This window comes from Balaenoptera ricei, chromosome 7 (assembly GCF_028023285.1).
Source record: "Balaenoptera ricei isolate mBalRic1 chromosome 7, mBalRic1.hap2, whole genome shotgun sequence".
Lineage (NCBI taxonomy): Eukaryota > Metazoa > Chordata > Mammalia > Artiodactyla > Balaenopteridae > Balaenoptera > Balaenoptera ricei.
In genome coordinates, this window is record NC_082645.1 from 61,678,152 (window position 1) to 61,688,709 (window position 10,558).

General features: G+C 43.4%; 1 non-coding gene across 1 annotated transcript; it reads left to right on the plus strand.

Moving 5' to 3' along the window:
* Positions 1 to 10,272: 10,272 nt before the first annotated feature.
* TRNAW-CCA (transfer RNA tryptophan (anticodon CCA)) lies at positions 10,273 to 10,345 on the plus strand. Its single transcript has one exon. It is a non-coding gene; the product is annotated as a tRNA-Trp (tRNA).
* Positions 10,346 to 10,558: the final 213 nt, after the last annotated feature.

Below are 10,558 nucleotides of genomic sequence, written 5' to 3' on the forward strand. Positions count from 1 at the left end.
GACGTTTTAGTCATTTAAAACTTTTAGATTATAAATAAAGCTGGATCAACATCTATGAGCATGATGCATCTTCTGTTTTTAGAATTATTTTCTTAGACTACATGGTGGGAATTGGAATCACAGAATCAAATTTGTGCCATTTTGAATTTAATCTTCAAACTCTACCCCTTAAGAAAAGTTTAGTGTTTTGAGTAGGGATATAAAGATCAGGACCACTAATTCATCATTGCATTTAAACATTTTCACCCAAACTGTTGAATAGCCTTGTCATATCACTTAACTAGAGTTTTCATCTGTCAAACAAAATTTAATGTTTATTTGCTTGAAACACTCTTAAAGTCCAGAAATAAGAATTGGTATTCTACTTATTCCTAATTTTCCTTAGGAACTCAATGAACATTTAAACACTAGTAGAGAATGTGAGTGAGCAGATTAGATTATATTAACTTAAAACTTGGTGCGTTATTCTGGCATTATAATACATTTTGTACATACCATACGTTACTTAGGCATCAAATAACAGAAGTGCAGTAAAGAAATGTCAGATTTTCAACTCTAAATATCACGGATTATTAACTATTCACTGATTTTTTTTAAACAGTCAAATTTAACTCTGGTATAATTTTTGGTTCAATTTCATACTTTCCTTGGAAATATTTATTGCATTTTTAAATTTAATTAATTAATTAATTTATTTATGGCTGTGTTGGGTCTTCGTTTCTGTGCGAGGGCTTTCTCTAGTTGCGGCAAGTTGGGGCCACTCTTCATCGCAGTGCGCGGGCCTCTCACTATCGCGGCCTCTCTTGTTGCGGAGCACAGGCTCCAGACGCGCAGGCTCAGTAGTTGTGGCTCACGGGCCTAGTTGCTCCGCGGCATGTGGGATCTTCCCAGACCAGGGCTCGAACCCGCCTCCCCTGCATTGGCAGGCAGATTCTCAACCACTGCGCCACCAGGGAAGCCCTTTATTGCATTTTTAAAATTTAAATTAAATTGGTGAAGGAGAAAATCTCAGACTGTTCATTTTAAATTGAAATAGCCATGTCGGTTTCAAGAGTTATTATAAGTGAACTGCCTGTGATATGCAAACTTTTTCTTGGGTTAATGCACCAAATTGCCTTGTTTTAATAATGTACACTTCCTGGTTAATAACTTCTTTTTTATCACTCTTGAACATAAACATTCTTTTGTTTGAAGAGAGCTTTTATTTTTCACTCAAAATTACCTGCACATAAAATATGTGCCTAGGACAACAGTAGTGAAAAATTCCAGCAGCCAGGCCTGACCACAAACATGCTGCTGTGTCACTGGGTCTCAGTTCCTATGTGTGCTGCTGGCACAAGAATTCGCTCTGACAATCAATTGATAAGCATAAAAATCCTTTAACTTCTCACAGAATGCCCTTGGCCGTTCCAATGTAAAGCTTATACTCATTCACGTAGTAGCTCCCAATTATCAGACTGAAGATGGTCCCTGGGAAGGGCTGTGAACTTTCATTAAACCTTGTACGATCCACAACTCAGCTTTTCTTGGTTCTGCTCTAATTTCTTTTGATTTCTGAGTCCACGCTAGTGTGCATGACTGAGATAGGGTTACATAGAGCTGGGTGAGTTGTGAGAAAAAGTTTGGACTATTGTCTGTATTGGGTTAGGAGGTGTAGACACTTTTCAACCATTCCTGCCAAAGGGTTACAGCGCTTAAGCACAGGAGGGCATCAGATGTGTCCCTTTAAAGTCTTGTCTGTATCACCTCCTTTCTCTGGTCTGTGCACGTGCACATTCCCAAGAGCATTCTCTTATTTCTGTCCCCTTGCAAAAGCTAAAGGCCAAAACCAAAACAATTCCCCAGAGAATTAAAGGTGATAGTAAACCAACTCGTCTTTATACTGCTTGCCTTTACTTAACTCCTCCTCCTCATCCGTACACTTTCCAGGTGTCATAATAACAGACAAGAGATGAGATAGCAAGACAGGAGCTCCTCTGACCCCTGCCCTTAAAAACAAAGGCATGAGAATTGGTTCTGGGTGACTCTTTTGGTATTTGTGTCCTCTGCAGAGGGGCCCTGGGGCTGCTGTCTTGTGTGGAGGCCCCCTTTACTGTTTGCAGTCTCTAATCATCACTTCTACTGTTCCACCTGTGACGAATCTGGGTGTTATACAGTGGTGTGCCGATATCTCTTTAACAGCCTTCTTCAGAAAAAAGAAGCCCTGATATGTAGCATTTGCCAATTACCATGGTGTAAATACTCCCACCACTGCCGATTTTAAGCTGCCGATGTGATTTCACTGACACGCAGTTGGGAAGAGATGCAAAATCTACTCTTAGGAGCTAGTGTGAGCTGGTTCCAGTGCAATTTCATCTCCCTTCGGACCACGAGCTTTCTCCTTTCATTCAGTGATGAATCCCCTCTTGGGCAGCTCAGATACTTTATCCGGTCTTGACTCCAGGGTCAGCCAGTCCCTCCTTCTTTGACTTTTCTCCATCCTTAGATGCTCATTGCATGCTTCCTATCTGCCAGACATAGCACAAATCATCGTGGCTTCCATATCAACTAAGACAGGGTCTCTTTCTCAAGGAGTTTATCATCTAGTGCAGGGGTCCCCAATCCACTGGTCTGTGGCCTGTTAGGAACCGGGCCACACAGCAGGAGGTGAGTGGCGGGTGAGCGAGCGAGGCTTCATCTGTATTTACAGCCACTCCCCATCGCTCACATTACCACTTGAACTCCACCTCCTGTCAGCATTATGGTGAGCTGTATAATTATTTCATTATATATTACAATGTAATAGTAATAGAAATAAAGTGCACAATAAATGTAATGTGCCTGAATCATCCCGAAACCATCCCCAACCCCCATCCATGGAAAAGTTGTCTTCCACGAAACCGGTCCCTGATGCCAAAAGGTTGATCTAGTGGAGGCCAGATAAATTATCAGTCTAGCCAGGGATATTGGTTCAGAGTGTAAATGATGCGGTGATACAGGCAGGCCTAGGGTGTTATGAGATCCCAGAATCATTCACAAACCCCTAGATCTCTTTTACTTTTCTGGAAGTTTGGGAAAACGAGACCCACTAATCACTACATCCATCCTGGACTGGAGAGCATTGCTAGTGAGGGTATGCTGCTGTTTAGCTTCATAGGCAAAGCATCTCCTGTTCCTCTTTTGGTGACGCTTCCTCTGTCCCAGTGGACTATTTCACCTCCTCCTTGGCCAGTTAGATTGAGGCCAACCAGAGATTCCCACATTTACTCTCCTCTCTATCTCAGGATAATTCCCCCGAATTACCCCTCATTTTTGCTCACAGTCTTAGACAAGGAACTCTCCATTTACCACACCTACGCCCTCATTTGCACAGCCTCCCCGCACCTCTCAGAACCCCTTTTACTCAATTAGCTCCTTTTCTACTTGGCTTTTTCCCGTCTTTTCTTCACCCCTGATTTCTTCCCTTAATTCCACAGACCTGTAAGTCACTCCTCTCCTTGCCTCTGCTCTCGTCATGATTGTGATTCCTGGCTTGGGCTTCCGGAGCGTCTAAACACCTTATTTAACTCGCTGAATCTCAGTCTCCTCATCTGTGAAGTGCCGACACCTCACAGTGCTGTAGTGAGTGAATTAATGAAATAATAATTAAATGAGATAATCAATAATCAAGTAACGTGTAATTTACTGATCCTTTACTCTTGAAGTTGCAGAATGTTCTTGTAGTGACCAAAGGTAAAGGGCTCTCTCCTTATAAACTCCTTTCTCCACATGGGGAGATAGGAAGGAGGGAGCCTGAGTACAAAGCCCCACTCCTCCAGTTCCCTCCTACCCCTTCTGTCCCTTGTTGTGATAATGTGTGTGAGATAAGACAGGAAAGGGCACCTTGAAAACTGTAGAGCCTTAAGCACTGATAGGGTGTCATTGGTAACCCTGTTACAGGGAAAATTCCAGTGTCCTCTGACCTGCCTGCAAAGCCATCCATGCTCTAACTCTGGTTACCTAACTTCACTTCCTCCAGCTGTTTCCCAGAAACAATCCTTACTTCAGCCAAGCTGATGCCCTTCTGTGCCACCAACAGGTCTTTTCTCATGCTATTTGGAGAATGCCTTTCACTTCCTGGATCGTCTTCTTGTCTAGACCCTTAGTCCTAGATAAAGTCCCAGTTCCAAACTCATTAGCTCACAGTCTGTCTTTCCCTCCTCTAAACAACAGAGCTGTTCGTCTTATTCCTGTAATTGGACTTTGTTAGATACTGCCTGAGAACAGGGTTTCCCAAAGTGTGTTTCTGGGAATACTGGAGCTACCTGATGAAAAGGAGATCTTTCTCTGAGCCCTTAATACGGTGATGACACCATGAGTCTCCAGGAAGGGGATGTAAAATGCAGCACTTATACCAAAACATAGTTGACCATAGAACAATTTTTTAAAAACATAGAAAATTAACAAAGACTATTGTTCTACATATAGCCTGGGAAACACTATCTTAGAATGTTAAGTTGATGATATATGTTTGGTTATTTGAGGTCACAGATTCCTCGAGGTTAAGATCATAATCTTTATTTTGACCATGATCACCATATTGCCATTTATTAAAAAAAATCTAAGAAGCCATGGACCGTGAACTGAAAGACATTGATTTTTTTTTTTTTGAAAGACATTGATTTTGAACTCCAGTTCTTTCTCCTTTGAAAAGGGCGATCATGAACAAATTATTTAGCCCCTAATATAGGCTTAATCTTATGGGGATAATAATACCTACCTAACTGAATTGTTGTGAGGACTAAATAAAATACTACATGTAATGTGCTGAACATAGGGCCTAGAAAATATAAGAAGTTCAATTAATTTTGTTTTTCTTCTCCTTTCTCTCTCTAGATAGTTCATCTTGATAGATTACCTTGGTCTAAAGCTTTGTTATTATTATTATTTGTAAATAGATTTCTAAGAAAACCCTCTAAAAAAAAAACCCTCTAAATCATCCAAATGTCTTTTTAAATTTAATGTTGTAAATCTGGTTAACATACATCAATAGTCTTCACTATCAGAAGAAAGAAAAAAAGAGCCACAATAAAATCAGCGTCATGATTTTTTTGTAACTATGATCTCCACACAGTTAAATTGCAAGCAACTATCAAATTAAGATATTGTTGGTATTGCCTCTAATGTTTTATGTATTCATGTTTTTCAATTTCTTTTTGTGTACCCATTATCTGTGATTTTTAACAATTTATTTATTTTTTTAAAAATATATATATATATTTATTTATTTATTTTGCTGCGCCAGGTCTTAGTTGCAGCAAGCAGGATCCTCGTTGCCGCATGAGGGATCTTTAGTTGTGGCATAAGAACTCTTAGTTGCAGCATGTGGGATCTAGTTCCCTGACCAGAGATCAAACCTGGGGCCCCTGCATTGGGAGTGCAGTCTTAACCACTGGACCATCAGGATAGTCCCTCAAAACTTTATTTTAAAATAGGCTTTGTATTAGATGAATTTGCCCAACTGTAGGCTAATGTAAATGTTCTGAGCACGTTGAAGGTAGGCTAGACTAGGCTTGATGCTTGGTAGGTAAGTGTATTAAATGCATTTTGGACTTACAATATTTTCAATTTACGATGGGTGTACTGGGATGTAACCCCATCATAAGGCGAGGAAGGGCTCTACTTGAAGAAGTGATCAGTAAAATCAGCTGATCTTGTGCAGCTCTTGCTCCTGTGACGTAGATCAGTGTGTTAAAGTTGTGTGTTAAGCCCATTGGACAGGTCTGGCAACTGAGGCTCCAAAGAGTTAAAAGGCTTGCTGAAGATTATAGGACCAAGAAGAGTGGTAGTGGGGCCTGTCTCCAAAGTGCTGCTCTTTCAAATGGCATTTTTCTCCCTAAACATTCAATTAGGCAGATATTGAACACATTAAGTCTGGTGTTTAAACAGGAAAGTAAAGCCTTAGATTGGTATGTGTATTAGTTTGCTAGGGCTGCCATAACAAAATGCCATAGGATAGGTGGCTTAAAGAGAGGAATGTATTTCCTCGCAGTTCTGGAGGCTGGAAGTTGACGACCAAGATGTCGGTAGGTTTGGTTTCTCCTGAGGCCTCTCTCCCTGGCTTGCAGATGGCCACCTTCTTGCTGTGACCTTTCGTTTGTACACACGTATCCCTGGTGTGTGTTCCTCTTCCTATAAGGACACCAGTTATACTGGATGAGGGTCCTGCACTTATTACCTTATTTAACCTTAATTACCTCTTTAACGGTCCCAATCTCCAAATATAGTCATTTTCTAAGATACTGGGGGTTAGGATTTCAATATATGAATTTTGAGGGGGCACAATTCAGTCTGTAGCAGCGTGGGAAAAGGAGAATCAAAAACTTAAAAAAAAAAAAGAAAGAAAGAACCGTATTACTTTTATGACATTCATTGGAGAAACTAAGCCATAATAGTTGTTGTAACGTGTGAAGACAACTGGACCCTCTCTGGGGTGAGGAGAACCTGCCAGCCAGCAAATCCTTCTTTACTCCTCTTCGGAGATGGAGGTGGGTAGAATCTGGAAACCCAACTCAAGGGATTTGCTTTGCACTTCCTGAGCCAGTGGAAGAAAGAAGCATTCTCCTTGACCCACCTGAAATTGTGTGCACGTGATATCACTTGGGTGGTGTCTTCTGTCACTCACTTTTCCCTTTACAGGCTTAAACTCAAAACTTTCCCTTCCCAACCTCTCTCCCCACTCCGTATTGTAGCTAATGTGCCATTGTTGTCACACTCAGCATCATACAACAAAGTGGATGGTGTCGAGATAGACTCTGTGGTGCTCACAAAGGACCCCCCCTCCCAGGACCCAGAATGTGCTGCTGATGACTCCCAGCTGAGTTTTTCCTAGGGAGTTACTCCTGGCCATGGTTATGCCCCCTGCCTGGGGGCTGTCCACCTCCCATGGTTGGTCAAGGAGAGGAAGAGGGTCATGGGCCCAGCAGCCCAAGTCTGCCCTAGAGCTCCCTGTAATTGTCTTAGGCTGCTACTGTATTGCAGTTCAGTTTCCCTCCCTGTCCATCACTTCTTCTTAGGTGGTTGCTTCTGAGGGTAGTCTCTACAAAACCTCTTGCATGCAAATCTCAGAGTCTTAAGGTCTGTTTCCCAGAGGATCCAATATGCAACAGTGCATAATTTGGGTGGTGCCATATGCTGCTTTGTAATAAGTTCATTTTTACCAATCATGCCATTATTAGGTGATGCTAGAACTCAGCAGGGACCAATAAGTAATTTTGAACCAATAGAGAAAGAAGATAAAACAGTAGGCAAGTGTGGAATCAAAATAGCACCTTTACTACTGAGAAAGCTGATACTGGAAATAGAACCTATAGCTGCAGGATTTAGAGGGCATTGTCTGTGCTCCTACCCATTACGGTGCTGGACCACAAGCCCGCTCCGTGGAAATTACAGAAAGTAGGAACAGAGGAGAAATTGTGCTTCCTGGGGGGCAGCTTGCTCCTGAGGGTGACGGGAGGCCTCGTTCTTTGTCCCAAATGCATCGATGAGTACATCACTCCATCTTCCCAGGGGAGGAGTGAATTGGAGAGGAGTGCCCAGGAATGCTATGCTAGGTGGCTTGCTACACATGGAAGAAAACATATGGAGTGGGGAAGAAATTCTCTCTCTAACAGATGGCAATCTCCCTTTTGAGACTGTGTCTCTTTCTTGGGAATTCAGTCCTTCAAAAATCAATTTCACAAATACCATTGAGGGCCTACTATATGGCAGGCACTGTCTTAGGGGATTCAGATGTGAACAAAATAGGCCAAAATCCCTGTCCTCGTGGAGGTTACAATCTAGTGGAGGACACAGAGAGTAAACAAGGGAAATAAGGACAATATATAGTAGGAAGGATAGTTATGAGTGATCAAGAGAAACTGTGAAGTGGGGAAGGACACATGAGGGATTGTGAGGAGTAGTGCCAAAAAGGGACATGCAGAAAGCCTCCCTTCTGCCTGGGTACCGAGGGCTAGGGAGTTAATATTTGCCCCGGAAACTGTGCTGCCCATTCCAGTTCCCATCACCTCTGACACTCCCTGCTCTCACAGCCCCACCTCCATCCCCGGCCCCACAAGAGTCTTATTGCTTCTGTGACCAAGAGCACTCACCACAACCCTTTAGCTCATCCTCTTCAGGGTCAGCTACAGCTGATGGCCTTGAAGATATGGGCATTCTAGGTGTTTTCCCTGGCAGAAGCCCAGCATGCCTTCGGGGCTGGCAGTTTTGCTCTCTGCCCTGCTCCGGTGCTGATGTATCTGGCTCTGCCTCAACCAGCCAGAGAGACTTGCACCACCTACATCCTGTGAGAAGCCAGCTCACGCAGCTGGTTTGTGGTTTCAGCCTCACTCCTGTCATGTGAACCCTGCAACAAGAAATTCTGTCCCCACGTGGAAACTAGGACTGGTTTGGGGGAGTCCTGGCGGGTGGATATTTATTCTTTTGTGTTCCTGGCACTTACTCCTCCTGCCTTCTGGGAGTAGCACCCTCATTCTTTGGGGAAGCTGTTCTCTCTACCCCACCTGGATCCTCTGGGGAGTTCATATGTTTATATATCCCTCTTACCTGTACATAGTGATTGGTCAAAAGGTAGGCCCCTCACCAAGCTGGGTGATCACAGTAGCCACTGCCCTGGCCACAGTGACGAGTCCCCAGTGGGTGACTCAAGAAGCCAATCAGAAACTCTCCTGGGGTTTCAGTAACTAAACCTGGGAGCAGAGAACTTTTTTCTTTTGAGGAAAAGCTGGGAGATGTGAGTCCGTCTCTGCAGCAGCCATGTCTGTTCTGTGGAGAAAACCAGGCAATGGGAGGAGAGAAAGAAGCTGATTTACAGAGGGAGGCAGAGGTAAGAGAGTCCGGCTGGGCTGAGTCCCTGGCTCTGGAAATCTCAGCCACACTCCTGCCCTTCAGGTACTCAAGCCAGTACATTCCCATTTCCTCCTTAGCTGGGTCAGGCTGGGTCTCAGTCACTGGGAATCAATGGAGTATGACTGTCATACTTGGGAAGACCCAAAGGGTTCAGGTGAGCTTCCCTACATCGTCTGCCTACCCATCTTTGGAGAATTACTTCTTCCTTGGAGCGTTTTCTGACTGTCCCAGGTAGGACTTCTCTTCCTTCTTTGTGTCTACGTAGCTCTCTGTTTCTTCATTCTCATCTCTTCTTCTCTCACGGTGCTGGTAATCCTTCGTGTACTTACTGGTTTACCTATCTGTCCTATCTGGAGGTAGACATTGGGTCTTCCTCTTTTTTGTATTCCCAGAGTTGGCACTTAGGTTACTTAGTATATTTTTGTTGATTGGATGAATAAATGGATAGACAGATGGATAGGTACCACCATCATTCAGTGGGTATCACTGACTGGCAATCTTAAATCAAGATTTCAAAGTCCAGAGATTCTCTGGGCACCAAATTAATTCTGGAATTTTGGAGAGGTTTTTGAGAAGGTCTGGGGAAATTGATGCTCCCTTGGCACTACTTTGGAGTCACCACAGAGTGGCTAGGAGTTGGTTCAAGGTTGCCCAGGACACTTGGTGACTGAGCTTCTTTGGTTCGCTCAGGGCAGAGAGCAGTGCCTTTTTTGGGGTTACGGAGGCCAGCTTGGGGAGCTCCCAGCTGGGCACTATGTGGTGGCAAAGTACCCTGATCTACAGAGATACCCAACCTTGCCATGGCAAGTTAGGTAGAGCAGAGATTTGGCTTTCCCTGATCTGGTGGTGTTGGTTTTCCTCCTCAAACTTTCTGCAAGGGGCTGAGGCTCTCATTCCCTGGGCGTTCACTGCCACACTCCCTCTCCTTGAGCATTTTCTCTCAGCAGAGTTCTTCCTACTGCTATAAATTTGTTTCCCCCAGACTGCTTCCTTAATCTCAAATTCTTCTCACTGCCTTCCACACACACACACACAGACACACACAACACACACACGTCTCATTTATTGCATTTGCTTTTCTCAACCTGATATCTTTAGCCTTCTGTATAGACCATGTGCTTTTTAAGAGCAAGGGCCATTTCATTCATCTTTGAATAAACTCTCTGTTCTCACATTTAGGTTTTCTCTGGTTTCTTCAATTCAGGTCATTTACACTGGTTTCTCCAAAGGGATTTGTATAATAAGTCATTGATTTCTTCAATTCTAGATAAGTTTTATATGTAATAGCATTAATGAACATTGTGAAAAGAAAAAGGAATCTCTGCACAATATCACAGTATTATGTCAAATGTGTGCATCTCCACTCCCTGTGCGTAGACACCCAGCAAGAAACAGCAATTGGGGACTTCCCTGGTGGTCCAGTGGTTAAGACTCCACGCTTCCAGTGCAGGGGGCCCGGGTTCGATCCCTGGTCAGGGAACTAGATCCCTCATGCTGCAACTAAGACCCGGCGCAGCCAGATAAATAAAAACAAACAAACAAACAAAAACAGCAATTGGTGGGACAGTTCTTCCTTGTGTGGATGGTCCAGCATTTTGACCCCTCCTTTTCCAAATGCCAGGAGGCCCCTCAGTCATTGTCACAAATAAAGAATGTCAGTATAGTTAAGTTCTAAAATATTAACTGCAAATGA